Source organism: Channa argus, chromosome 10 (genome assembly GCF_033026475.1).
Source record: "Channa argus isolate prfri chromosome 10, Channa argus male v1.0, whole genome shotgun sequence".
Lineage (NCBI taxonomy): Eukaryota > Metazoa > Chordata > Actinopteri > Anabantiformes > Channidae > Channa > Channa argus.
This window is the reverse complement of record NC_090206.1, coordinates 11,379,097-11,406,186: the sequence shown is the minus strand read 5'-3', so window position 1 is coordinate 11,406,186 and position 27,090 is coordinate 11,379,097. Positions and strand designations below refer to the sequence as shown.

Below are 27,090 nucleotides of genomic sequence, written 5' to 3'. Positions count from 1 at the left end.
AATGAATTCAAATAATGACAAATGTTATGAAAAACAAGTACATGTAAGATATATTGGCCTTTAAGACCCAGTTTTCAAATCAAAATTGCCATATATTTTTGTGTTAATTGTGTCAATAGTTAAATGGATTTCTAACATACACATTTCAGCACTTACACTTACATTTAAGCAAATAATTGCCTTGTATTGATTGCTTTGCACTGAGGTTGATGCTAACATCTTTTAATATCACATTAAGCTGCTCTAATCATGTAGAGAAACAAACATGTAATTATTTTCCATACTGGATGTTTACAGATAATAGATTAAGTTTGCTGGATTTGAAGCTTCATATACATTTTCTAAAACAAATGTTGTGATGACCTTTATGATAATGCCATTATCTGTTTTCAGTGCTTTAAATTACACAGCTTATGAAGAGCTGCTATCTTTACAAAAAGTATATTAAAAGATGTGTTCTGCTCTTGCCATCTTTGACTTTTGTTATCAACTTGCAGTGCTCAAGAGAAGCTGTAACTTAAACCAATTTGTCTCTTCCGTAAAAACATCTGTAATGATGACTGTAGATGAAAAAGTATTTTAAGAAACATGGGCACAATTTCTGTTACTATGGAGTCACTATGGAGATCATTAGCATAAGTCCTACACTTTACGTGGAAAGTGAAAACATACCTAATAACTAAACGCTTCTCTATGATTTCCAAGCTAATTTAACAACTTAACAACTCTATCTCTCTTTCTGTGTGTGTGTGTTAAAGTGTATTTCAGTGAGTTATATTAACATATATGATAGGTCAATGCATGTTTGTGCGCACAGCACACAGAAAGAAGAACAAGCTCATTATATCTACTGTATCTAACTTTATATGCCATTTAAATTATAATATGTACCTGAGCTGTTTTTTTTTTTTTTTTTGCCTCTGTTTGATTGGAGACCATAATCAAGTGTCCACACAACAGGAAATAAACTGTTTAGTTTGAATCAATTGTTTAGTTTAGTGGTTCTGTTTCACTGGGCTTCACTGCACATTTATATTACACTCCAGTGATGGTAGGAACTAAGGAGCCACATGATGTCTGAATATTTATATAAGAAACATACCTTTATGGCCACAGGCTTGCAGTAAAAAACAACAGTGGATTTATAAAGTAAATCCACAAAAAAATAATCTGCATCAATTATGGAGTTGATTCATATTTTAAGATATGTTTGAGCACAAATGCCAACGTAGTTAGTGCTTCCAGTGTCTGAAATGGGAATATTTAGTTTCTCGTATACTAGTAACATGAATAAATTTTAATTATAAATGTTTAGCAAGAAAACAAACAAACAAACAAACAGTTTGAATACACTATGTCAAGATGAAATTCAGGTAAATGTGATGTCAAGCATTTGTTTTTTACATTGATACATTTCAAAAGTGATTGTTAAAATAATCAATAGAATGGTTAATTACATGAAGGTCCGTGCTTTTATCTGAAAATAATTAGACAATTGACAAAAGCCTTAGTAAAGTTCACAGAGACGGCGGTAATGTCTTCATATGCACAGGGCTACCCAGGAAGAACTAGTTACTACTTATGATGGTGTATAATGCGGTTCTGAATAATAATAAATTGTAACTGTCCCAAAACCAAACATTATATAAAAAAAACATGATATGAACAATTGAATATCTCTGAATTTGACTCTGTTGGTCCTAAAAAAAAAATCGTCATCTGAGAAATTATAAAGAGCAATTGTCACAACTTTCTGATTTTATTGAAAAAATTAGCCACAAATAGGGTTTATTGCACCAATAGGTTCTTATTCCTCTAATCCACCCATCCATCCATCCATTACCTGCACCCTCTTGTTCTGTTCTGAATTGCAGGGGACCTGGAAGCATATTTGAGTTTTTCTTTGGGTAAGAGGCAGGGTCCAATCATGGACAGGTCGTCAGTCTGTCTAAGAGCCAACACAGGGAGACATGCACAGACAGACAGCCATTTACACTCACATTCACATCTATGGACAATTCTAGTGACCAATTATAACCTAACATGCACGTCTTTGGACTGTGGGAGGAGATTGAAGTACCTATAGTTACCTCTACTTGTCCACAAAGCTTATCTGCTCCTTTAGTGAGACACTGGGAGTGAACAGGGTGGTTGGTTTATTTACCTTGAAGCCATTTATGGTCAAAATCAGTTAGAGGCTGGTACAGTTGTGTAGGGAGTGTGCTCCAAGTTAAAACTTAATAAAAAAAATAGTTCAAGAAAAAATGATTTAGTTGTAAAACTTTTTTTTTTAAATGTTGCTATACGTTGTAAAAGAAATAGGCATTTGACTGTGTTATATGTTTTACAGTTTGCAGAAAAATAAATAGATAGATGGATGAGAGGGGGTAAAAGAGAGAGGGAGAGAGAGAGAGAGAGAGAGACCCTCAAGACTATCCAAATACTGTTTCCAGTCCGGTAGGCTAAGTGTTATGAGTGGGCCTATCATCCACCACAGGCATACATGAGTAGCCTATTCATTATTCATGTGATTGCAGTTGCCCTGTTATGATACAGTCCTATTTGGAGTGGGCTACCTGATTTGCTCAGCGCGGCCGTCAAAGCAGTGCGTGGCCCTGCGTCGGCTGGCTGTGCGCGCTCATAGGTCGGACCGAGAAGAATCGGAGGGGGAGCAGGCCGAGTGCGCGCTTACGAGACTGCGCGCTGCAAGGAGGGGGAGAGGTCCAGCTGCAAAAAAAGGAAGAAAAAATATGCCGTGACAATGGCAACATCAAGCATCTCGTAAAACGTAGATAAGAGGCGAGGGGGCGCCGCGAATCGGGAGTTTGAGAGGCGACGACCCCTGTTTGTCCCGAGAAAAGCGGCGATTTTAGGACATGCTGGCTGCTCTATAGCGCGTTTCCTGGAATACGAATTCTTCCGTAATTGAAAATGGAGCGGCGGGGGAGAGGAGAGTCGCGCTGTCTCCATCATTGAGAGGCGCGTCCACCTGCTCTAACTGGAGGCCCGGGCTGCTGCTGCTGCTGCTACTGCTGCTACTGCTGGTGGTGGTGGCGGCGGCGGGGAGGGTGGGGGGAAACATGCAGGGGAAGTGTTTGCATTTCAGGGGAAAGACGCATTTCTGATACTGTCCGAAGCAGCTGAGAAGGATCCCATTGCGACGGGGGAAAAACGCAGTTTGGGCGCATACGCTCTGGAGGTAGGCAGTGAAAACGTTATTATGATGCTATTCAGTGTGCCATATGTATCTGAACTGGGAGCGAGCTCCATTAGGTATGCACATGACAGCTCGATTTAAACACACACGGTTTTACAGCCTTGCTTTCCTTGATTTGATCTGATCGGATATTTTATTCAAAGGGAGAACACACCAAGCATGCGATGTATAGTAGCAGCCCTACCTCCATGGGACAGCTGTCGTAGCCTACATTCATTCGTCTGTGCTCCATCGATTACCTATTCCCTGCGAAAAATACCCCTACATATACAAAGCACAGGCTCTCTCCTGTTAGCTTTATCATCAGAAATACAACATAAATACAGATGCCACGTGTGGTTGCTCATATTGAAGCCAGTTGCCTCGCACTGTGTGTATGTTTTGAAGACAAGCACTGGCCTGTGGACGTCATTTTGAATCTACGTTATGCATCCCGAGCAGTGCTGCTCCAAAAATGATCAAGAAATGAAAAGAGGGGAATAAGCTGTAGTCCAAACTAATGAATCATTCATGAATGGGCCATTGAAACCCGATGGGATAACATATCATTGTACAGCTAGGCCCCTCCACTGTGAATAAATCATTCATAAAAGGCTTTTAAAGCACAAATTCCTAAAAGTGACCTAAAGAGCATCATAGCAGAGCACACACAGGTGCACCAAGGCACGTGTGAATGCCTGCACTGTCGGGTCACTAGATCAGTAGCTTACTGTGTCTGTACTCTCCTTTAAGGATGCCTAATGACAGATGTTTACTGGATATCCCAGGCAGCCACACTACGAGAGAGACAAGCCATGCTAGAAAATAATGAGTTATAGCCCTTAATAACAGCCTCCGTGCTGTGGTTCTGTGGATGTGTTAGAATTAGTTGTTAACTTGGTTTAAAAGAGGATTTTAATTGGATTAAATTTTAACTTGCTAGAAATTTGCCTGACTGATGTTTATTGGAATGTCTTGTGAGATGGGTTTTTTCAAATAAGAACTTGGTGAATGTACCAGCACGATTAATAAGCTGCACAGCACACAGTTAGTGATCCCACATGACTTGCTTTCGTATATGTTTTGAAGTTTTTGAAAGTTTTTTTTTTTTTTACTACTTTTCAGCTTTGAAAATCCAAGAGTCCAAAGGGCAGTTATACTGAGCTGTTAGCACAATGTCTGTCGCCGGCCTCTCCCTCTGTAATGTGAAGACAGCAGAGGAAACCAGATGGAAGGCCATGCATTGAGCGTATGAGAGCCTATGAGAGGGCTGAATTGAGTTGACACGTTGATTTGGGCGTCATTATCATGTGTGACATTACTGTGCGCCATTGGGATGGAGGCTACAGTGTATGTGACGAGTAGAGGGGAGAGGGCCTTCCGCTTCTGCCCGTCGAGCCTTGTTTGAAGATCATACATGCGGAAACTAACAGGAACGCTATCATGTGCAACTGTGTCTTCATTCTGTGTTGTGCCCCCCCCCCAACTCCCGCAACACAGACACACACACACACACACACACACACACACACACACACACACACACTTGAAGGTTACATCATTTGCTATTCACTTCTCTTCCAGGTCAGTGTTATTGCTTTTGTCTCACTCTTTGTTTGTTAAATTTGATGACAAATTGAGCCCAATGACAAATTTCAGCACCATGGCTTTGTTCCACAGGAGTGAGGACAGCCCTGGCAGGTTATCTAAAAATGTGTTTAAAATGCTATCTGAGCATTATGTTGCAGCAATAAAGCCAGGAGCTTGTGTACATAGTCTCTTATCTTCCCCTGTCCATGTGTGCTCTGTGGCTTCTCCTTTGCTTCAGCCTTAGGCACATGTGTTGGCTTTCCACTAGCACATCTGTCAAACAGGGAAGAGTTTCAGTCTGACAGTCTCAGTGAACTGATCCTCATCAATTATGCTTTTTATAACCAGTGGACATATCATTCATATGTGAGGATCATGCTTCTGATAAATATTTTACACCTTGCATATTTAGATCACTGTAAAGCAGAAAAAAGAAAGAAAGCAACACATAGGATGAAAACTGTTTTGCTTCTTTAGAAATTATATTACACGTTCTGAGTTTATGCATGCCAGAGTACCAGAGTGACCGTCTCCTTAAACACACAGGATTGGCTTTGCTCCCCTGTATGGAGCCCTGCTGTGTTTTATGTCTGAAGTGCTGTTTTTCTCCACATTGTATTGCTACTGTATGGAAGCACTGTTGCTCTGTCCCAGTGTATGTAGAAACATGCTGAGCCCATCAGGACCGGCTATATGCTTAAGCACACTATATTTATGCCAGGCCACTGTATGCAGAGGCCTGCTGCGTCGACCCCACACCCCTGCATTTGGGCTGTGACATGCTGGCTGTGGCCCAGCGGAGGCAGTCTTCCTCTGTGCTGCTGCTGAGTTCTGTAATTAAAGGCAGAGGTAAGTCCAGGGGAGAAGGCTGGGCTCTGATTGCTTTTCATGGCCGCGAGGAGAGAGCTGCAGCATGTCCTGAGGGACTGAGGCGCTGCTGAGCTCTTTGCTGCCTTTGCTCTGCCCCCCTAGACAGGAGCTGTTCCAGGAAGACAGACACATTTGTACTCACAAGCTACTAGCATACTCATGCACAAACACACACACACACACACACACACACACACACACACACACACATACATACATACATACACAGCAGCTGAGAGAGACAAAACTTATATCTGTAGCTGAGAGACAAACAGTGCTAATCTACTTTAAAGAATGCCCCGTTTTAGAAAATATGTGTCAGTATGAGGCGTGAAGTGCTGAGGCAAAACTGTTACAGTGAAGTCATGTAATGAATTAAAAACAGCGCAATCAGAAAGACATTAAGGGGTCTCTCCCTCGATTGGCTGCTGGTTGGCATTGACTGAGCAGTTGATGTGTGATTGGGCTGTGAGCAGAGGCTGCCTGTAGTTGTCTGGGACCAGTGCTCTGCAGGGGGAGCTGTGCATTCCCTCCTTTATGCCCCCCTCCCTCCCTTCCTCCTCCAGCAGCAGCCGCAGCCAAACTGGGGAGGACTGGCCTGGACTCTGAGGACTTGGCAAATGTGAACATGCTCACATATAGGATCTGGGTGGGCCTCAGTGCTTTTAGGGGGGGAAAATGGCCTCAGCTATGTCTGCTCCTCTGTGTGTGGATTCATTCATGGGAGCTGGGCAGTTACAGTACACTGAAGGTTTAACCCATCACATGCCTTACAAGTCCTATCAGAGAGATTCCTGTGGAAGGAAGACACAGGAGTACTTTGAAGATATGAGGTTTTAAAAGAGAGAGAGAAGGAAGCAGTTGGAATCCATTTAAATGCCAAGTCCAGTCACGTTTTTGCACCGTGTTCATGAATTAGTTCTGCCAGGATAATTAAAGTAATGCATCAGGATTTCTGCCATTAACAAATAAAAGTCCAATTAAACTGGGGTCTATTAAACCACTTTCCGTGTTGCCTACTTGATCTCAATATGTAGGCTGGTGGCCGCTGGGACCATGAGCATGCAGGCTTGACGTTCATAGCTCATTTCCTGCTTCCACATCAGGCCCTTATATTGCAGATGGATAGATAATGTGAAATTTCCCCTGTTCTGCAGGCACTCTCTAGGGCCCGTTTGTACTTTGTGGGATTCTTGAAACAGATAGTGCAATGCGATGCTGCTAAATTTGAGAAGGAGCCGAAAGAGGTGGAAATTTAATGTAGTGGACACAGGTGCTCTGACATGAATGGTGTGAAAGCAGAATATTCACAACATAACTTGGAATGGAGGAAGTTTTATGACAGTACTGGATTTTAATTGGTTTCACATAGTGTGCTTTCATGTATTGTTCCCTTTGTAATGACACACAGTGGCAATAACTGCTCTGGTTTTTGTTATATAATAACACTAATAGATTCATCGTCCCTTGTCTAATTTGAACATGTTTTTTTTTTTATTTTATTCCTGATGTTGGAGCCAGAGGAGTCGCATATCCATGTTATGCTTCATGTGTGTACTGTCAGAGTCCCGAATGCTAGTATAATAGGCCACCTTCATTAGCCTTATCTTTGATTTGGCGAATGGAAAAGGGGGGGAGGGGGGAGATGAAAAAAGAGGTTGATGATGAGAAAGGGAGCCAAACATAGGGTAGGTTATACTGTGAGAAAGAAAAGTAAAAACAGAGGAGCTGCAGAGGAGAGAGGGGATGAACATGGTGGGAAGATTAGAGGAAGGGCTGGACAGACAGAGGGAGAGGGACAGAAAAAAGAGAGGGACATAGTTACTGTTGGTGGTGGGGGTTCAGGGAGGGTGCGTCCTTCCCATCAGAGCCAGTTGGAACAAACAAACGGTTGTGAGACAGACAGTGTTATTTCTAATGGGAGAGAAGCTCACTGTGCCCTGGATGTTTCCCTGCATCTTTCATTTTCTAAATGCTGTTTTGTCTGTTCACCACTTAACAAGCCACCAGTGCCTCAGAAAGGAACCACGCTTTATTTGCTGCTGTACATAATTACCAGCCATTCAAGACAGGCTTGTTTGCTGCTCTAAACGATGTTGTGAATTTATGTACAAATAGGAGACAGGCTATATTTTGCTGTAAATCTTTTCACTGCATATAAGTTGAGTGTTTAAAATTTATGACATTGCGAGTGTTCGGTTTAAGATTTGTTGTAATTCATTTTACTGTGGTGACTGAAGCATTTGTGGCCTAATCAAACATTTGTGGTAATTGAATTGAATTGCTCTTTTATTATACACTGCGGTTAATGTAGACGACAGTATTACAAAAACCTGTTGCGCAGTTGCGATAGTCTTCCTGTCAGCTGAGGGACGAGGCTTTACTTTCTTTTTACCATAGCACACCAGAGGCAAGACACAATCCATGTGCAACAAATGTACAGAAAAGTGAGATGAGAAATGCATTTGAGTACTTAAACTCAGAGAATGTGAATTGAGTTGCATACACAAATTTCAAGTTGGATTTGACCCTGATCTGTTGGATGATGTTGCTGATGATACAACAGCATGAGTGCTATTCTACTACGGGTAATAATTATAATCATTCACAGCTAGTGGTCCTTGTCACAGGAGTGGGGCACAATGGAAATAATAATTAGGACTTCTCATTTCACATGCATCTCCAAAGAGTGTATGAAGTGTGTACTGTGGCTCTCTGACTTCTAGGATATACAGCTGTGTGTATACTTGCTTGTTTCCCAGCGTGCGTTAGTGCCAGCACGCTTCGGTATTTCTACTGGCTTGGGGTTTCCATCAGCTTTGTGACTGCTGTTATTTTTCGCTCACACACACACACACATACGCATATATTGTACGTTATGACAGTGGCCCAGGCTCTGCTGTCATAAACAAGTAGCTAATTGTAGCATAAAGAGACATGAAGGGCCAGAACACTGGCTTCACATTTATTCTCAGCTCACCCCTGACAGCTACACTCAGTGACGTACTGAAGCTCTGTCACGCGCAAATAGACATTTTTCAACTCACTATCTTTCAGTGCTCTTCTAACCCATTTCCCCAAGTCATCATTCAGCAACACTGTCAGAATACAGCCCACATATATCACAGGTGAGCCAGTAAAATGCTCTCCAGAAGGAGTCAAATATGTACCTCAGTGTTGCCACTGCTGATAAAAGAGCTAATTCATCATTTAGTCACACAAAGCCTCAGAGATTCTTTGTAATATTTTGTATACTGCTGGAATTCAGGAGATAAGGATTTGCTGAATAATTTCCAGACTTTCTGCGTAATGACAATGTACAGTTACCGAATGTAGATTTGTTTTTGAATGAGATACCATGTCCTTTTCTCAGTTTATGTATGCCATATTTATTTTTTAAGATAATTGTTGTTGCGGGTTTTGCTAATGCCCTGCCAAAAAGCTTTTTTTTTTGTAGCCTCAAAATTAATGAAGCAATAAAAAAAAGGCAATTCTTTAATTTCCAGGTCCTTTATTTTACAGATTATTTTCTAGGAATTAGGAAGGTTTCTAGGAAATTAGATGGAAAATACAGGAGCTGGAAAATAAAGGGTTACTAAACACTTACACTGGAAGCTCGTTCATATTCTGGCTGTGGCACTGATTCTTATGTACTTCATTTCTATTCATGTATTTCCTCATTAGTTTCAAACTATCTCATTTTAGACTTTATTTTGTTGTAATAAAATCTCTTGTTTGCTTTGAGTTAAAAATGAAAAGATCAGTCAAGTAATCGCTTGATCGCGGGAAACATAATCTGCAACCATTTTGACACTTTTAAAATTATATTTAGGTAATTCATTTTCAGTTAATTCCAGCAAAACCCCAGCAAACATCTTGTACTTTCCAGTTCGTAGGTTGATAGGATGTGCTACCATCACCTTTAAAATTGTAAAGGGGTTATTTTGTGTTTCAGAGTTCAGACAAAACAGTGGAAATAAACAAGCAAATTTATCAAAAAGTGAAAATAGGCAGCCTAGTTAAGACAAAAATTGGTACCGTATGTCAGGTAGAATATCTTCTGATGGCAGACAACCGTTACAGATGCTAAGAGAGTGTGCAAAGGATAGATGTGTGAACAAACTTTTTTATAAGTGCATACTGCTACATATTTTTGGGGAGACAGATGCAGATGCACTGGTGAGTAACTGCACTATTATGACTAATTTTATTACAGTAAGATACACACGTTACTTGTGATTATTACATGCAGTAAAGAGAATGTGAAGTTGATGTCATGCTATGTTAACCGCTGGGGCACATGGGTGCACTCTTGTCAGAATCCCACTTTCTTGGAGGCTGTGTTTTGACTTTCTGTGGTGATTCTAAAAAGTTTCACCATGGTAAGTCATTGCTGCTGTCATAGTTAGTAGAGGAGTGCCATCTACCTTTGCAAGTACTCCAGTACTTATATGAGCAGATATTGCATGAAGCCATTCAAAAACTGTCGCTTCATTTTTTTTTTTTACAAATACCATAGCTTGATACTGCAATTTCAGTTCCTTTCCATGTCCATCCAGTTTGAACTGTAGCTGTCAGCGGTGGTACTGCAACCTCTTCTTTGATCACATAATGCAGCCTGGACCATTTTAGACAAGCAGTCAAAAAAAAAAAAAAAAACGGAATATGAGCAGCTACAAAACATTTCTGAGTGTTACAAACTATGCAAATGCATTCTTGTAATATCAAATTTGATTTGATATTATTTGATATTATTTGATTAATTTGGCCCAATATTGTTTGAAAAGTCTCGAAAAGACATGGGATTATATTATTTTATCCCCATTCGTGTGTGGAGCCGACAGCCGCGAGTGGAGAAGATCACTAGTGTGTATACTTGAGGCCAAAAAATGCAGATGCATGAGGATCATTTGAATCGTTTTAAACTATAGAATCCTGAGGGCAAGGATTTATGTCTGCACTACTGGGCAACTTTCATTGGAGAATATAGACGCTATGTTTTGATTTGGTATCCACTTCTCATAAAACATCCATGTTAACTAGGCGGGACGTGACTTCACACTCTCTATATGCACCAGGAACTGCTGTTTTCCCCTCATATACAATGTCCATTATTCTTACTTCCAGTACTTTGATTTCTGTAATAACGAGTTAAATATTTTTTAATCCACATCAGGGATTTTCTTTTTATATTGAAATTGCATTGTGTACAACCTGCTCCTTTGAGATCTGTCTTTGAAGAGTGTATATACTTATTGGTGAGCATGCCTTCTTGCCTTTTGTGTGCATTATTTGGGATTTGCTTATGGCTTATTTACAGGTAATTCAGCTGAGAGGGGAGAGCCACTGTATTGTCTGCTTACATACTTTATAGCCATATGATCTAATAGGTTTAAAACTGACTATCAAAGATGTATGCTGCAGTGATGAGGCCTCTGGAGAGGTTCAGTGTCTCTGTGCAGGAGTACATGTGCTAGGTTGTTTGTGTGTTTGTGCATATGAATTATCTGTAACAGGGGCAGTGAGTGCAAAGGGAAAGCCTCTGTGCTGACTGTTATTCCTGAGCGACCTGACAGAAAATTAGAAATAACATGCACGCGTCTGTCTCTTTCTTATAGTCTTACAAATTATGCCTGCAACTGTTGAGACTTCACAGTCAGTCTGTCAAGTGTTTCAAAATATGAATGTGTAAATACATTTGTACACATGCTTATTTGGCCTCTGAACTTCTGCTTGGGCACAGAAGTTTGTTTTTCTGTATGCACGGGTCAGTCTGCATTCATGAAATAATAAAATGTTTTATGTTTTTTTCATCTTACACTGTACACAAAATGATACAGAGTGAACACTGTTGTTTGGATAACACCGAGTGCCTACAAGGAACTCATATTCAGAGGACAAAGGCTCCATTGTTGAGAGAAAAGTAAAAAAATTTGTAACAATTTACACGTTGACTCCATCTCTGGGGGCTTTACGAAATGTTAATTTGAGTTCCTATTATAAAATGTATTTAAGTCAGACTAAGAATTAATTCCATTATTCTTGAAGGCAGCTGGGGCTCCTGCATCCGTCGAGACGGTTTGCTGCTCCCTCCTGAGACCTGTGGGTTTTCCCATCACTTTTAAAATCAATTATCTTCTGCCTCCCTCGCCTCTCCAACTCTCTTTAAGTACTCTTCTCATATTCTTCATTAGAAAACCCACCACTTCACCTATAGCTCACTATGAACACCTCAACTGGAACCCTGTGTATTTTCAATGGTTAGTGGCACGTGTGAATGCCTCCCTCTGATTTAATAATATGTCTTACAACGTGGTGGATAGCTGGTGGCCTGTGCAAATTGTTCTCAGCCAGCATCTTCACTGTATCCAGACAATGTCGCTGCCTCAGGTATAAATAAGAAGACAATCTGTGACTGGGTAAGACCGGTTACCTGTTGTGACACTAAAACCACAACAAAGACGCTGCTGTACTGCTGCTGAGGAGTGGCTGCAGCCTTTGGGAGAGATCATGTTATTCTCCCTTGTGTGCCAGCTCACAAACATCTCACCGCACTAACTGAGGGGCAGAAGCACGGATGGGTTTGACGGCTGCTTCCTATTTTAGTCATCGGCAGGTAGGCGGATGAGTTGAACTGCGGAGGATCTCTGTGCAGCGAAGTCTTCGTCTAATTAGTTTGTTTAATTATGTCTTTGTGCTGGAAATTTCTCAAATTAGTGGTATCGTGCAGAATGTGAGCATGCTCATTATGGTTGTCATGAGAATTGTTGCGGTGGTTGAGAGAAGAGAAGAAAAAGGGAGAGAAGGAGTGTCACTGGAACCAAAAGCTCTCCATGGTCCAAATCCCTTTATCAAATACAAATATCTTTCAAAGGGAGCTACAGTGCCCAGCTTCATCCTAGAAATTGTTACTTTGGCCTGCAAAACACTTGGCACACTTCCACCCAGGGCAGGGTTCGCCTATTTGTGGCAGTCTATGAAAAGGTCCCCTTTGATATTCTCTACTTGTGCATCAGCTGCAAGAGTGTCATGGCATTGGCTATGAAAGTACCTTTTTGATTATTCCTCCTTGTGAGGTGCCACAGCAACTGGGATGGAGACACCTGTTCTCCTCCTTCTCTCCATCACCCATGAGTCTGAGCTGCTTCTCCTGGCCACCAAGCTCCCCTGGATCCCCTTCCTGTGACCCAACTGGTGTTCATTCCTCCTCCTGTACAGCTTCTCTTCTTTTCTTGCCTTTCTTCCATCTCTCCTTCCTGTTTCTTCCCCGTTCCTTCTCTACCATTCTCTCTCTCATTCACCCTTTTACTCTATCTCCCTCTGTCTCCTTCCCCCACTCCTGGGCCTACAGTAATTGGTATTCCGAGTGGCAGCTGGGATCCATACAAACACAGCAGACAGAGGGAGAGAGCAAGCGAGACAGAATGTGTGTGAGCGAGAGAAAGAGAGAGAGGGAGAGAGAGAGAGGGAGAGAGACATGGAGGCAGAGGGAAGGAGAAAGCCAGTAAGTCAATACGCTGGTTCATTAGAGCACTGAGTCACAGTGGCCGCTGCCTCGTTTGTTTGTGTTTGTCCAATACTCTGTCTTAAGCAGAGCCCACCGCCTCTGTCCGCTCACACTGGCAAACCTGACAGCAACACACCCCAGGCTGTCTGGTCGCCTGTGATATGGGCTTTTCTGCACTTGTGTGTATTCTGACATACCAGCTTATGAAATAATTACCAAATCAATAGCTCTGAATTAAGTGAAGCAAGGCCTCTTTTCATAATTCTCATGAGCATCAGTCCAGGTTCATGCCTAGAACAGTCCCAGTATGGAAATTGGCATGATATATATTGCTTCTCGTGTATATTAGTTCATAATCAAGGTGTGATTGAGTTATATTTTCCTTGACTGATTATGTGTTAGCAATATGTGATATTTTTACTGGGTTAACCATGGTGTTGATGAGACATGCAGTGACAAAAAATAGCACATCTGATTATTGCTGTGGATGTAAAGAAGACAGACCAGTTCTCTGAAATAGAATTTAGAGATCAGAAAAAAAACAGAGAGGCTCCATTAGGAAACAAAAATAGGATTCTGCAGTTATTGAAAATATGAAAGTGGATGTTCCAAAAAACAAGAGGGAGGAGTGTTTTCTGGTCACAGAAAGCTAAGAGCAGACCACTTGTCAGGATATTGAAAGAGAGAGAGAGAGAGAAAGAGAGAGAGAGAGACGGGCGGGTTAAGAGAAAGGACTAAAATGACCTGTTCCCGTCTTCAAGGCCTGTTTATTTTCGAGGAAATAGTAATATGACGGTAGCTGTGTGGTTGTCTGGCTGTGGTTGCTGGCTCCCAGGGCCCTCATGGTGCACAATGACCTCTCATTACCACTGGTTGAGGGAGCGTGAAACAGAGGAGATCAGTCCAAAGGGCAGCTGTGTAGATGCGCCTAACCTTTTAAACCATCTGAATACGTCAACCATACAAATAACTCATTAACCTTATCCATTTAAATGAAAAGCACCTACTTTTATCCCCCCCACCCCCTTTCTCTCCCAGTATTAGATTTGTTTAATTGGCCATTGCAGATGATGAAAATGGCAAGTCCTATGCAGTGTGGTGTGGTCAACACAAGTCATACAACTGGACAATGGGGATTATCCTCCACTGGCCCGGAGACTAAACAAAGTTGGTTTAAGATTTGGGAAGAGGAAAAGGAGAAATGGAGGATTGCAGAAGTGATGTTATATTAAAATGTGTGTGTGTGTGTGTGTGTTGGGGGGGGGGGGGAATCCGCTTTTGTTTAGGAAATGGGCTTTCGCTCTGTCCAGTAGCACAGGAGGACATTGATTGGAGGAGCTCAATAGCTCGGGCCTTTTAATCACCTCGCTCAGAGGCTGCATTGTCCCACAGGCCCAGAGAATAAGTGCTGCTAATACCCCTGTGCATATACACACACATCCACTGGCTCCCAGGCTTCTGCAGCCCCTCACAGACCCACACAGCCACTAATCAATAGGGCTGATTACCAACAGGGAGGCAGACAGGCTTTGTTCTCATTTGTCCACAGAAAAGCTCTCCCCGCTCCCAACATCTTGGCAACTTTTATCTTTATTACACACAATATGGTAACAGCTTAAATTTGACCCGCTGCACCTAGACTCCGATCTGTCGGTGTCAAACCACTAAATACTTGTTGTGTGAGTCTAGAATAATGTGCTGTTCTGACCCAGTTGTAAAGAAAACCTTTAGACTTACACATCAGCCTTCTAAAAATGGTTTTTCTCCCACTCTCACTCTCTCTTTGCACTCTGTCTCTATCTCTTCTCTCTCTCCCTCCCTCAATCTGTCTCTCTGCCTGCTTGGCTGTCATATCTCTTTATACTGTTTAGAAATGCTGTACATTGTGTTACAGGGTTGTGACTGATAGCCTGCCAATTTCAGCTGTGGCACATTAGTGAGGATAACCCCCCTCCTGAACACAGAGAGCTACACATTAAAGCTGTGACAGTGTGCTCCTTTTACTGGTTTCACTGATTCCATACTGCCTGATTGAGTGCTTTACAAGAAAGCTGGGCTTTTATTTATTATTGGTGAAAGACCCTGTAAACTCAGCGGCCAAAATGGCAACATACAAGAGCATCTGGATGCAGGAAAACACAGAAACTCCATCCTGGCACTGTTTGTGTGTTGTAGATATGTGGCAGCTTTACACAAACAATAGACAAGAATTATTGTTCACTCTCATCAGAGATTCTGAGGCCATTTATATTTCCTTTGCACAGCCTATCAATAAGCCTCTAAGCCGGGTTTCAAAAACTAATAACATCAATGACTTTAAAGGGGAAAACAAATATCAAAGAAAGGGAGCGTATTAGCAAGCAGAGATGGTGTGTGAATATTGAGATTTGAGTTTGTAAAGGGTCTGAAGGGCAGAGTAGGGCTGTTGTTCCATCCCATGCTTGCCTCATTATTACCCTCTAGCACATACAAACACATGACACTCTTACTCTGACTGACACCCTTCTCTGCATGTTTCTATCCTAACGTTCTGTCTTTTTCCCCTTCTGCCATCCCTTTCCCATCCCCTCTTTCTGTCTCTTCTTCTTTGTTTATCTCCATTCTTCTCCTTCTGTCCTCTGCTACCCCCCCCTTTCAACCCCGCCTGCCCCTGTCCTTTGGTTTTGAAGCCAAGTAAAGGAGTCGCCTTCTGAATCAACGGGGAAATAATTTGTGGCTCAGAGAACAAAGGGAAATCTTTACTGTGAGAGTAATGGAATGGATTTTGTGATGTGGATGAAAACTGTCTTCATTTTAGTCTCATTTTGAAAAACAAAATACTGATAAAAGACTATGATTTAAAGAGAAAAACATAATAAAGCGGTCATATCTAATGGATAAAATATATCACTTTGTAAGAAATATTATTACATTTAATAGCAAAAGTGGAAATATAGGATACCAAAAAAGAACAAGCGTGCTTTTACTTTAATTTATATCCATCCTTTGTACAGGTTTTCCTATTAAGGGACAGCCTTTAGCAGCCTATCCTACTTTCAGTGGGTTAGAGGCCTGGACACTCTTGACAGGTCACATGTCTATCAAATGGCTCACCGTATTATATAACACTATAAATTGTTATAATTTGGTGAGGATTGTTAAAGTTTGTATCCATGTGCAGCTTTTAAAAAGTGCCATGTGCCTTCCATAGTGGTTGTGTATTAACTGCAAATTCCTCAAAGCCCCAGGCAGACCTCCATGTTCACTTATTGAGGCTGTTATCAATGAGCTGATTTTGTCTTGGCTCAAGCGACTGTGGACACATTAGCAGGACATTTATTGTGTTAGAAAAGAAAGAATTGGGGAGCCAAAGATGCAGCAGATAAGAATGGCTGAATTGTTTTTCATTGAAGAGATAGAAAAAAAATTGTTTTTTGACACTCAGAAAACAACCGAACACTGCTTGATGAGGGACTGAAGGCAACAGGTTTAATGTGAGCTTATTTTGAGCTAAGACAGATATGTGTGACTGTAATGGTTATAATTAATTGGGCCTGACTGCTGGAATACCTGGAGATTTTACATGTGCCTGCCATTTATCAAAATCAGTAACCTAAACATATACCTAACTTACTGTTAGAGCAAACAAGCCACAGACAGGGATCCAACATACAACACTGGCTTGGTAAAAAAAGTCTCATACAAATAGGATACCTGCTGTCACATCCTGCAAGACACAGGACCACATTACAATTCTTTGGCAGTTTTGTTTTCTGGCCAGCTGACCTGTAAGTTGATTTTTTTTTTCTGCTCTCTTTTTATTCTCCCGAGGAAAATCTCTAAATCCTTTGTTGTGGATTTTAAATGATAAACTCTTCAGCTGCAAATTTTTTTTTCTGCTGATGCTGTGTGTATGAACTGTCTTTATCAGAGCATTTTAGCCAAAAAATGCGCCTGCGGTGGTAGATGACTCAGGCTAAACCGTACAGTAATTGTGCAGGAGGTAAAACCGAAGCACCAGAATAATGTGTAAGCAGAGGTTTAGAGATCAGTAGAACTGCAGTTTGGTGATAGTTGTTGTCATAGCGGCACTACGAGCTACCCTTTTTATTACATAGTGTGGATTAATGCAGTGTTAATAGGAAAACATTTAGTAATGCCACCCACATCTCAGATTGTTTTTAAATAACTCAAACAGGTCTTGTTGTAGGTAGGTGTGTTTTGAGTTTTGGGCAAAGGCAACCTAACTGTTTTCCCCTGCTTCCAGTCTTGATGCTAAGACTGGTGTCTCCTCTGCTGTACTTAAAGAAGATAGAGTGGTAGCTGAGTAGCAGAAAATGAAAACCAAACTAAATTTGCTAGTGAGTGTTATGTGCCCATGTGACCCCCCACAGATAAACTGTGTCACTTGTGAGTTATTTAATATATGAAGTAGTTACAAACAGTAATCAGTGTAGAAGCAACTTGAGAGTCCTCACTCCTTCAGTTACAGCTTCACCTTAAATACTGGATGACAAAGAGTTGATTTACAGGAGGTGGGGGGGGAATGACCCCCTCTATTTAAGCTGCTGGAGTGTTACTCATCGATGAGTCTCATCCATCAATACAGTCAGCAGGAGAAAGTAGACCTTACATCCACACTGTCCTTTTGTCACCATTATTAGAGATAACAGTATAGTTTTATAGGTTTTATTGCATTGTTTGCAATTAAACAAATGTTTAACTCGGGCCAGTAATTGTTTAAAACTCCTAGATAATTACATTCAGCCTAAAAATATTCATAATCATACATGGTTTTAGATTAATTAGTAAGACAGCTGCAATGCATGTTCATGTCTTCAGTTTGCTTTAGATCTCCACACCACAGAGCAGTGATAAATAAAGTCAAAATGGATATAAACTTTCTCTATAATTCTAAGCCTAATACATATACATTCTGCCCTTATGGTATTTATTTTATTTATTGTTATGTTTTGTACAGTGGAAATGTTACTGAATGACAAAGCCTTGGAGGGCTGTGTCAGGAGGAAAGGAAGAGGGTGATTTGATAAATGGATGGGTCATTAAAACACTGAATTTTAACTGCCACAATCTCATCATTTTTCATTTTTTAAGCATGACCATAAATGTATGTGTAGGTTTAGTTAAAGGCCAACTGTGACCGTTCTCTAAACCTACACTTAAAATACTGTAGTTATTGTAACTATTGTAACTATATCTTTTATGTTAGATAATACATTTACTTTTTCTACATGATGGGACTGACTAAAGGACTAAATGGAGTTTAAGAAAAATTATTTTAAAAATGCATTTCCACTACAAACAGACTTATACTTGTGCTTTTCATAGGTTTTAATGGTCAGAATTTTTATTAAAGCATGAATTCATAATTAGTCAAATTTGTATGTCAATATGGAGGTTTCTAAATGTAATAGGTTTAGTCTTTGTACCATTTCTGGCTGTGCACAGTGACCTTGCCCAGAATAAAAGTATACTTTATAAACTTTGGGATAAGATCTACAACCCTCCTTCCATGCAAAATGCACTCCAAAATTTGGATGAGGCTCAAGCTGAATGAAACCACAGCAGTAGTATCAAGCTGAATCGAATTGCCCCCTTTTTCTTACAGCAGTGTCGCGATCTGGGTGAGACAAGACATGGCCACTGTGCAGAGCAGGAAAAGTTTTAGCAAATAATTTATCTATTCTCACGTATATTTAGGTACCCCAATGTTGTATGAAGACCATCTTGAATAACCAATCGTTTAGCACCTACTGGAACATCTTGACATGACAAATGAATTTACTAGGTATAAATGTAATGTCATGTAATTTTTATGCACACATTGTAGCATGTTGCAGCTGTAAAATTGAAAAATTAATCCTTACTTGTATTGTTAATTACTGTAATTAAAGCTACATGAAACCAACCTGAAGTGTTAGGGATCAGTCTATTTGCTGTATTATCATCCTGTGATTTTGCTTCTGGATTTGCCCTCATTTGTTGTGTGTTCAATAAGTGATCAGAAGATTCAGGTTTTCCTACAGAAGCATTCTGTCCTTGCAATGTCATTTTCTCCTCGTCCTTTTTAACCATCTCCAAGTGTGTGAACAGACCGTGGATGTAGCCATTTATTACACAAGGTAGTAAATACTCTTTGATGGTCATTAAAAAACAGTTCTATTACAGAGGTTACTGTGCCTAGCAGTTAACCTTCTCCCCGTTGGTCTGTAGCACCATATAAGCTTTTAGAGTGGCAGGAGGGGGAGGGTGGGGAAGCATCCTCACCTATGGCTGGAATGTCCCCCTTTAGCAGCTTTTGAATTGTTGTGCAATCATCGTGCAACCTTTTGTTTTCCTCCCCCAGTACTTCTCCTGGCCCCCCATCACTCCCTTCTTCCCCTTTTTCTCCCTCCCTCCTGTCATCTGAAATGTGCCCTGCATAAGTGGAGGCAGCTGCTTAAGTGCTGAGAGAGGGAGTAGAAGGGGAGAGTAGAAGTGGAAGGAGGGAGGTAAGGGCCGAAGAGAGAGAGAGTCTGACTCACAATTAGCTTTGCTTTCCCTCCCTGAATGCTGCAGCATCTACTCCTCCCATTGCACTCAAGGTCTTTCTCTCTGTTTTTCTCTCTCTTACACACACACATGCGCTCGCGTATTCACACACACGTTTGCAAGCATAAATAAGCTGGGTTCAGTGTTTTACTTGAGGTTTCTGGGTTGTTGAAAATAATTTTGTATTGTGCTGCCTTGGTGCATTATTGACTTGAGAGGCTTTATTGTCATCTTGTTTTTTGTTATGAAATTTTAATGCGGAACCTCATAATTAGGGTGGCTGTATTTGATGCAGCTTCCAGCCTTATCGCTTGCTCTTGTGCTTCAATGTTGGTGGTGGTATATGCAGGGCTACTGATGCAATACGATAAATAACACACGTTTAGAATAGTGACAATCTTCTTTGTCAATAAAATGTCAGATGAAATGTCTCTGGAGCTTAAGGGCAATTTGGCGAGGGTTTGTGGCTGTGTGTTTAGTGCTCTTGTGGCAGTGGGCTTCATAGCTAAAAGCACACTCCCCTGCAGTGGAATTACATAGTGACGCCAGCAAAAGCCCAGGGCTTTTATCAGCTGTCATTCACACAGGAGACGCTGGGTACAGGCAGCAAGGCCACCATTGCATGGCACAGGACAAAAGTCTTACACTGAGCTGTAATTGTCAGGAAAAAACCACATCTAACAAGGTCAGAGAGGTGCTGTGCTGAAGTTGATGCACTGTTCTAATGACACAACCATACTGTAGCCTTGATTTGGATCAGCAAATGTATTTTCAAAGAAAATACTAAAGATTTTTTACATCTGTCACATCCCATGCTTGGTAATATGTGACCTCATCTCAATTGTTATATAATACATTGCGTGCATGTTGAAATCTGTTAGGAAAACAGGCAATAAATTACTGTAGATCAAATAAAGTCAAGTATAATTTTAACTGGTGACAGCTTTGTGTATAAAAGAAGAATATATGATACCTTAAAATCTATTATGACACAGTCTTTAGAGTGCCAACTAATTGTATTATTATCTAATGTTTCAGCTTCAGATGGGTTTATTTGGTGTTTCTGTAGTTGTCTGTACTACGATACTGACAGCAGAGTGGCTAAAGACACGAGAGAAACCGTGGTCATGGTGATTTATGGTCTGAGACTCGATCCCATCGATCAGACCAATTTTTATGCTACTGAACTTGATACTATAGCTTTAAGTTTGTACTGTTGGTCACATAATACAGACCTGGGCTTTAGAACTTGTAATTCCAGTTTTTAATTTTTTTCCCAATTAATAAAGCTACTTTTTTAATTGTTTACAAAAATTGTCTGATTGACCGAGAACGGAGGATGTGTCGAGACATATATGACGCAATGAAGACCCATTTTGCCTCCTTAATTTCATGTAATTCCTGTTCAACTATGAAGATCAAGTTTTTATTTGATGGAAGAGATGGAAGGATGAGTTGGTTTACACAAACCCAATGATTTGAAAATTTACAGATAAACCTGAGGACCAAATGCAATGAACTCTTGTCACAAAATGGACTATCTAGAAAACAGGATTGGAGATGTTCAGTTTTCATAGGACAACAATGTGGGCAGGATTTGTGAACCTTCACCGGAACAGCTTGAGGTAACCAGAAAACATATTACGAATAAATATAATGGTATTTGAATAAATAAAACACATTATGCACACACACACACACACACACACACACACACACACACCTACACACACACACACACACACACACATACAATAACTACTTTACAGCAGTAAAATCATGTTTTGAATTTAGTATTTACTTTGACTCAGACAGGTTTTCAGTTTATTGTGATGGGAGAGGAATTAGAAAGAGCCAAATTATTATTCTTTAAATGGCAACAATTTTATTGAGCGGTCAACTAAATCCAATTTGCACTATAGATTCAATAGAGTTGTGATTTTATCTGCAAAAATTTGTTTTTTTAAAAGAGGAAGAATATGTGGAGGCAGCATCATTGGCTTAGAGGTTTAGGAAGCCAGCTTCTGAGTTAAGAAGTGCCAGGTAAAAACATGGAACATTAGGGACAGTGGATGTTTGTCTCTTCTTGCTCACAGAGCTCTCACACAGAAACCTCGTGTTTATCACCAGATAATGAACACACGCTCCACCTGCATTTGACCTCTTCAGCCTGCTGGTATCCCTGGTCCCGACTATTCACAGGTCTGCAGCTGGAGTTCCATAAATACCACAAGTAAACCTGATAATTACACCGTGCTTTTAAAAAACCTAATCGGAACTGTCAACTTTCACTTCATTAAAAGTTGTTGCCGTAAAGTTGAAACTACAAATTTAGTGTGATTTTGTGGCTTAACTTTGTATCTTTTTTTAGTTCTTCACTTTAAAAAGTTAATGTAGCTAACTAAACACACAGCAACCTAAAATTAAGTTGGAATCATTTGAAGAACAGAATTTGTGGTTGACAGGTGCAAAAGTCACCATCAACCCGGTGTAAATTCTGCTGTAATCGTTTAATCATTATGCAATGTTATCATTATGTGCTTGAAACCTTGCTGTACTACACACAGTTAAACTGTGTGGGGTGATGTATGTAAAGCGGATTTTCCGTGACTTTATGCTAAAAACAATTTGATACTATATGTGAAATGTGCACCAGTAGCCTGAAGAGTTATTTCTCTGCTGTTTCATTAAGCTCGTGTTTTTAGGCCGACTGTGAATTTAAGCTGACAAGCTGACATTAACGTTAATGTTTTGACCCAAAATGATTAGGGTCAAGGTTTCTGACTTCACTAAACACTTAAACTGAGACACAGTCAAGTCTGTTTGATATTATTACAGATGTCTGTTCTTTCTTCATTTTCTCATAAATATTCATGATCAGTGTGCAGGCTTACAGGTCAGTGTGGGCTGTGAGCTTCTTCCATCAGGCCACAAAAATCCATTAAACAGATGGTAAATATTAATTCACTGCTATATCATTTTACATGCCTGGCACTGTGACATGCAGTCATTCACCTGTAATGTTCAAAATGAACTGTTTTCATTTATATATTGGTTAATTATAAGTACAGCACTTTTAAAGGACAATACAGAATCCCTCACAATGGCTGTTTTTTAAAGTTAGAAGTGCAAACTCCAGGTGCCTGTGTGTGTGCACCAAATTTATTATTAATATTGGTCACCAGAAATCAGTGCTGTGAAAGACAGAGAGACCGCAAGACTGCAGATGAATACGTTGTTAGTTAAGAATAAATTATCAGCAGGGGCAGCTTCATTAATGGCCAATCAAATCAGTTCCTCTCATCCCATTCAAAAGCTGATGATAGTTTCCTAATCAGCCGACAGAACAGTTCAGGTTGGGTTCTCCCATGAGGAATGTGCAGCACCTCAAATCTAGTTTCAAGAACAGAGGATGGTTCCTATATTTTAGAAGTGAGCACAGCAATTCTTTCTGTAGCTTTATTTAATTCATTTGAATAAATTATACCAAAAGGGTCAGTTTGTTTGTGAATTTGATGCCTCTCTATTAGGCTCTTTTCCCGGGGACTTTGTATGATGTAGAAAGTGACAAAATACATTGCATCACTTTAATGCAATTATATGACACTGACAACACAATGTACATCCACAGCCATGACTAAACAGCAATACCCATATGCTGTGTGAAAGCAGTTACCTCTTCCACTATAGCAGTTTACATAATTGCATTTCTGCTATTCCCATAACAATCCTATTTATAAGAAATGATGTTTGCAGTTTGGTTTGAAGGAAAAAATGTCCTCACCACTTTTGTAAAGATTGAGATTGCTTCAGTGGGGAGTTCTGCATATGTGCCTCTATTAACAAATGCCATTGTGTTATCAATAGTAAAAGAATAAAGCAGGTAGAAACACAAGTAGAATTTTCTGCAACAACAGGAATCATGTTGCACAAATTTGTGACACTTTTCACTACCTGCTCGTAAATGGCAATACAGCTAAAACTAACTGGTCTGAGCTTTCTACCTTGATGCTCTGAAAATGTTTTTAGTTAGCACTGATTTCAGATCAGTTAGTTGTGAGGCTGATTTTAACAAGTGGCTGCTTAGATGTCTCTAAATATATATTCTTTTTTCTTTTGATCATGCTTGTATTCGCTCTCCTTTTCTTGTGTCACGTTTATTTGTGGCACTCTCATACACACACACAAACACAAGCCTACTCACTGACACTCCCCCTTCCAAACACAGCATCATGCCCATTTTTGATTGGAAATGTACTTACCACGTTTGGTTGTTGTGAGATGTTACAGGATTCAGATGTTCCTAGGTGACATTTTTTTATTAAAACTGAAGATATTTTACAATGAAATCATTCTACAAAATACAAAAGTGCACCTAAGTATGTAATGTTTCCATTCAACATTTAAATTCAATTCCCTAAAATTCAGTTTTGTGTGATTTTTATTCTGTATTTTTCCAGATTTGCTTGTTGCTTTCTTCATATTTAGCCATAGATTGGTCTCTTAAGTTGATTGCCCTGCTTTGAAACTTAATATACTTAGTGTAAACGCTATGTGACTGCTGAAGCGTCGACCTCTATAAGTTCAAGTAAATAATTGCATTGGGGTTATGAGTTTTTTTCTCTTCTTTTGATGTCTGTCTGCAAACTGGCACTTCACATAAATGGCTGATCATTTTCCTTCAGTATTTTGTCATTAGAAATGCAGAAAGTATTGATGGTAAAATGAAAATTAACGATAAACTCACTTCGTTTGCAAAGAACTCACCCACAGAAATGTTTCTACAAGTGCAATATGCATATGACATATTTTGATATTACTGCTTGTGATATGACTGTCGACCTGAGAAAACCGAACTAGTACCTTTTGTCTCTGCACAGTACTGTCAAATCGAAACAGCTTTTGGATGCTGCTTTTTTACTTTCTAACGACACTGAAACTGACTGATTATATTCATAATGCAAATAATAGAAAAATGGGCTTTATTTACAGGCACATCAAGTTAAATATTCAAGTAAAGCTAACACATAACTAATATTTCCACAGTAGCTTGAGTTTACATGATGCCGAAAATTATATAATTGCATTACAGGAGGGTAATTGTTCTTGCTTATTGCTTTTAACTAGAATATTTTTGCTGTCACTCAAACAAAACTGTCTTATGCCGCATATATCTACACCAGATTTCAGAACAATCAGAACATGCACAATTAGACTAAGCCCCAGCATACATTTTATTTACAAGATTGGAAACTAATCCAGGTTAAATTGGGTTATTTCAACCTTAATCTAACTAACATGAGCCTAGATGTTTACATGAGAGTTGAGATAATTGTAGTATCGACATTAAATTGAGTATAATGATAACGTAGGGGGACTGAGGAAGAGCAATTACCTACTGCCCTACATTTTAAGATAAGAAATAGTAGTAATAATAGTTAAAATATGTAACAACAGAAGAGCCATCTGGAAATGCACTCAGAAGAGCCGCTGCTAATGACAAATAATGTCGCAGTGAAGAAAAAATGTTTTTCACAGGCTCATCAACAACAGTGTGGTTATTCTGGAGGAACTCTGTTATTTGGGATATGAGAGTCTTTCTGTGCTGCTACTAGGGGAGCATCTGAATGGCTGCCCTGGGCATTGTGCACAACAAGGCACACACACACAGAGTGAGCTGCAGCAAGCAGCTCTGGATAAACAGCAACACTATTGGCCTATGCTCCAGAACATTGTGTATACATCTGTAATCTTACCTACCCCCTGGGCTCACACCGAACAACCTCCCCTCCTTCGCTCTCCTTTTCTACCATCACCACCATGTTCCCTCATTCGCTCTCAGCACTCATGTCCATATTCATTCTCTCCTCTCCCAGTCACTCTTATCACAGCGTCATTCCCTTTTTCTCTCACACAAAGATATAGTCAAGCAAATACACCCACACACTTTCTCGCATTTACACCCATACACAAACACACCAAGGGCCTTGAAGATACACCCATGTGTGAAGATCACACAGTCTTAATGTGTCAGAGTCACTACAGCCTGCTCAATTAAAATGAAACAATTGCTGTGAGAACAATCTTTCTGTCCTGGGGTCATCCACTGCTTTGTCTCTTTAGCTTATGTGTGTGTATATGTGTGTTTGTGTGTGTGTGTGTGTGTGTTGAAAAAGCAAATGTTTTTAGCTGAAATTGAACTGGAGCGGCGAGTATTTAAATATACATGAAGGAGAGTGCTACATGAATGCGATCCTGTCCTGGATGGTGAGCAGTTATGAGCTGTGTCATGTGTTGGCGCTTTCGACTGCTCTGTGCAGGTCTTTCATCAGCCCCTGCCTCTGTCACTAAGACATTCCCCTCTCCCTTGCTGCTCCCAGCTCCACTTCACACAGTGTAATAAGGCATTCATACTCGCTCTCTGTTGCCTTGGCTGTTTTGCCGCACCACTACATTGCAGTCCAAGTGTAAAAGCCTGCTGTTGTGTCAGTGAACGTGTGCAGCTCTTTGATGTGCACTGATGTTATTCTACCCCGTAGATATGTATGTTAACCAGCTGCATTTAAGCATTTTAAAGTAGATTTTAGTGTTTTTATCTCTCAGCTCTTTGTCTTTCCTCTGACACTCCAGCTGTTTAAGGTGACTGGCTTGTAGGAACAAGGATATCTTGTGCATTGACATGTTTTGATAATCTATATGATGTATTGTCATCATCTCCTGGTTAATATGTACTGCTGTTTTCTCTGGAATTTGATGTGGCTGTCATGCTTGAGTTTGAGGATGTCATGATATCAAGCGGCTGCCTGCACTTTAATAAATCTTTATTGTTTTAATTGAATTACTAATCAATCATGGTTTAATGCAATTACCATGGCCTTTCTTTGCTTTGGTGTATACTAAGTGTACTCTTAACTATTTTTGTAGTTTTAGGGTTTGTGTGTTTATTTATAATGGGAGGCATTATAAAACACGTCTTTTAAGCTCCAACAGAGTTCAAAACAACAGGAATGTATTTTTCTCCTGCGTCTTTTTCTTTTCTCAGACAGCAGCAGCTTTCACAATTGAATTTGAATGCCATGCTTTTAGCGCCAGGGTTGTTTGATTATCCACAGACAGGGAGCTGTGCTGGATTCCATTCCTTTCATCATGCTTTAACCAGTGTGAGCTGGCTCCCCTGTCGTATTTTATGAGAGGTGATTTTAGTGCCTCTCCTTTATGCAGATCATTTTGGCTGCCTCTCCCCAGTCTAGTCTTCAAGAGGTGGATATTGGTTTTGACAAGAGAGCTCACCCTGCTACCTTCGCTCTCACCAGGCTGTCTTCCTGACTGCTTCACCAGGCTGGATATTCTGGGCCATATGCTAATGCAAATTACACATAGTGAAAGGGAGGATGCT

The 27,090-nt window shown here is 40.3% G+C and overlaps 1 protein-coding gene across 2 annotated transcripts in view; it reads left to right on the top strand.

Moving 5' to 3' along the window:
- Positions 1-2,502: 2,502 nt before the first annotated feature.
- Positions 2,503-27,090, top strand: part of nexmifb (neurite extension and migration factor b) — a 44,489-nt gene continuing 19,901 nt past the window's right edge. Inside the window, exons 1-2 of one of the 2 annotated variants that reach the window (XM_067519346.1) lie at positions 2,503-3,199; positions 4,322-4,780. The gene's annotated coding sequence lies outside the window, so the exon portion shown is untranslated. The remainder of the gene's footprint in view (positions 3,200-4,321; positions 4,781-27,090) is intronic. The other variant, XM_067519345.1, reaches the window with a different exon arrangement.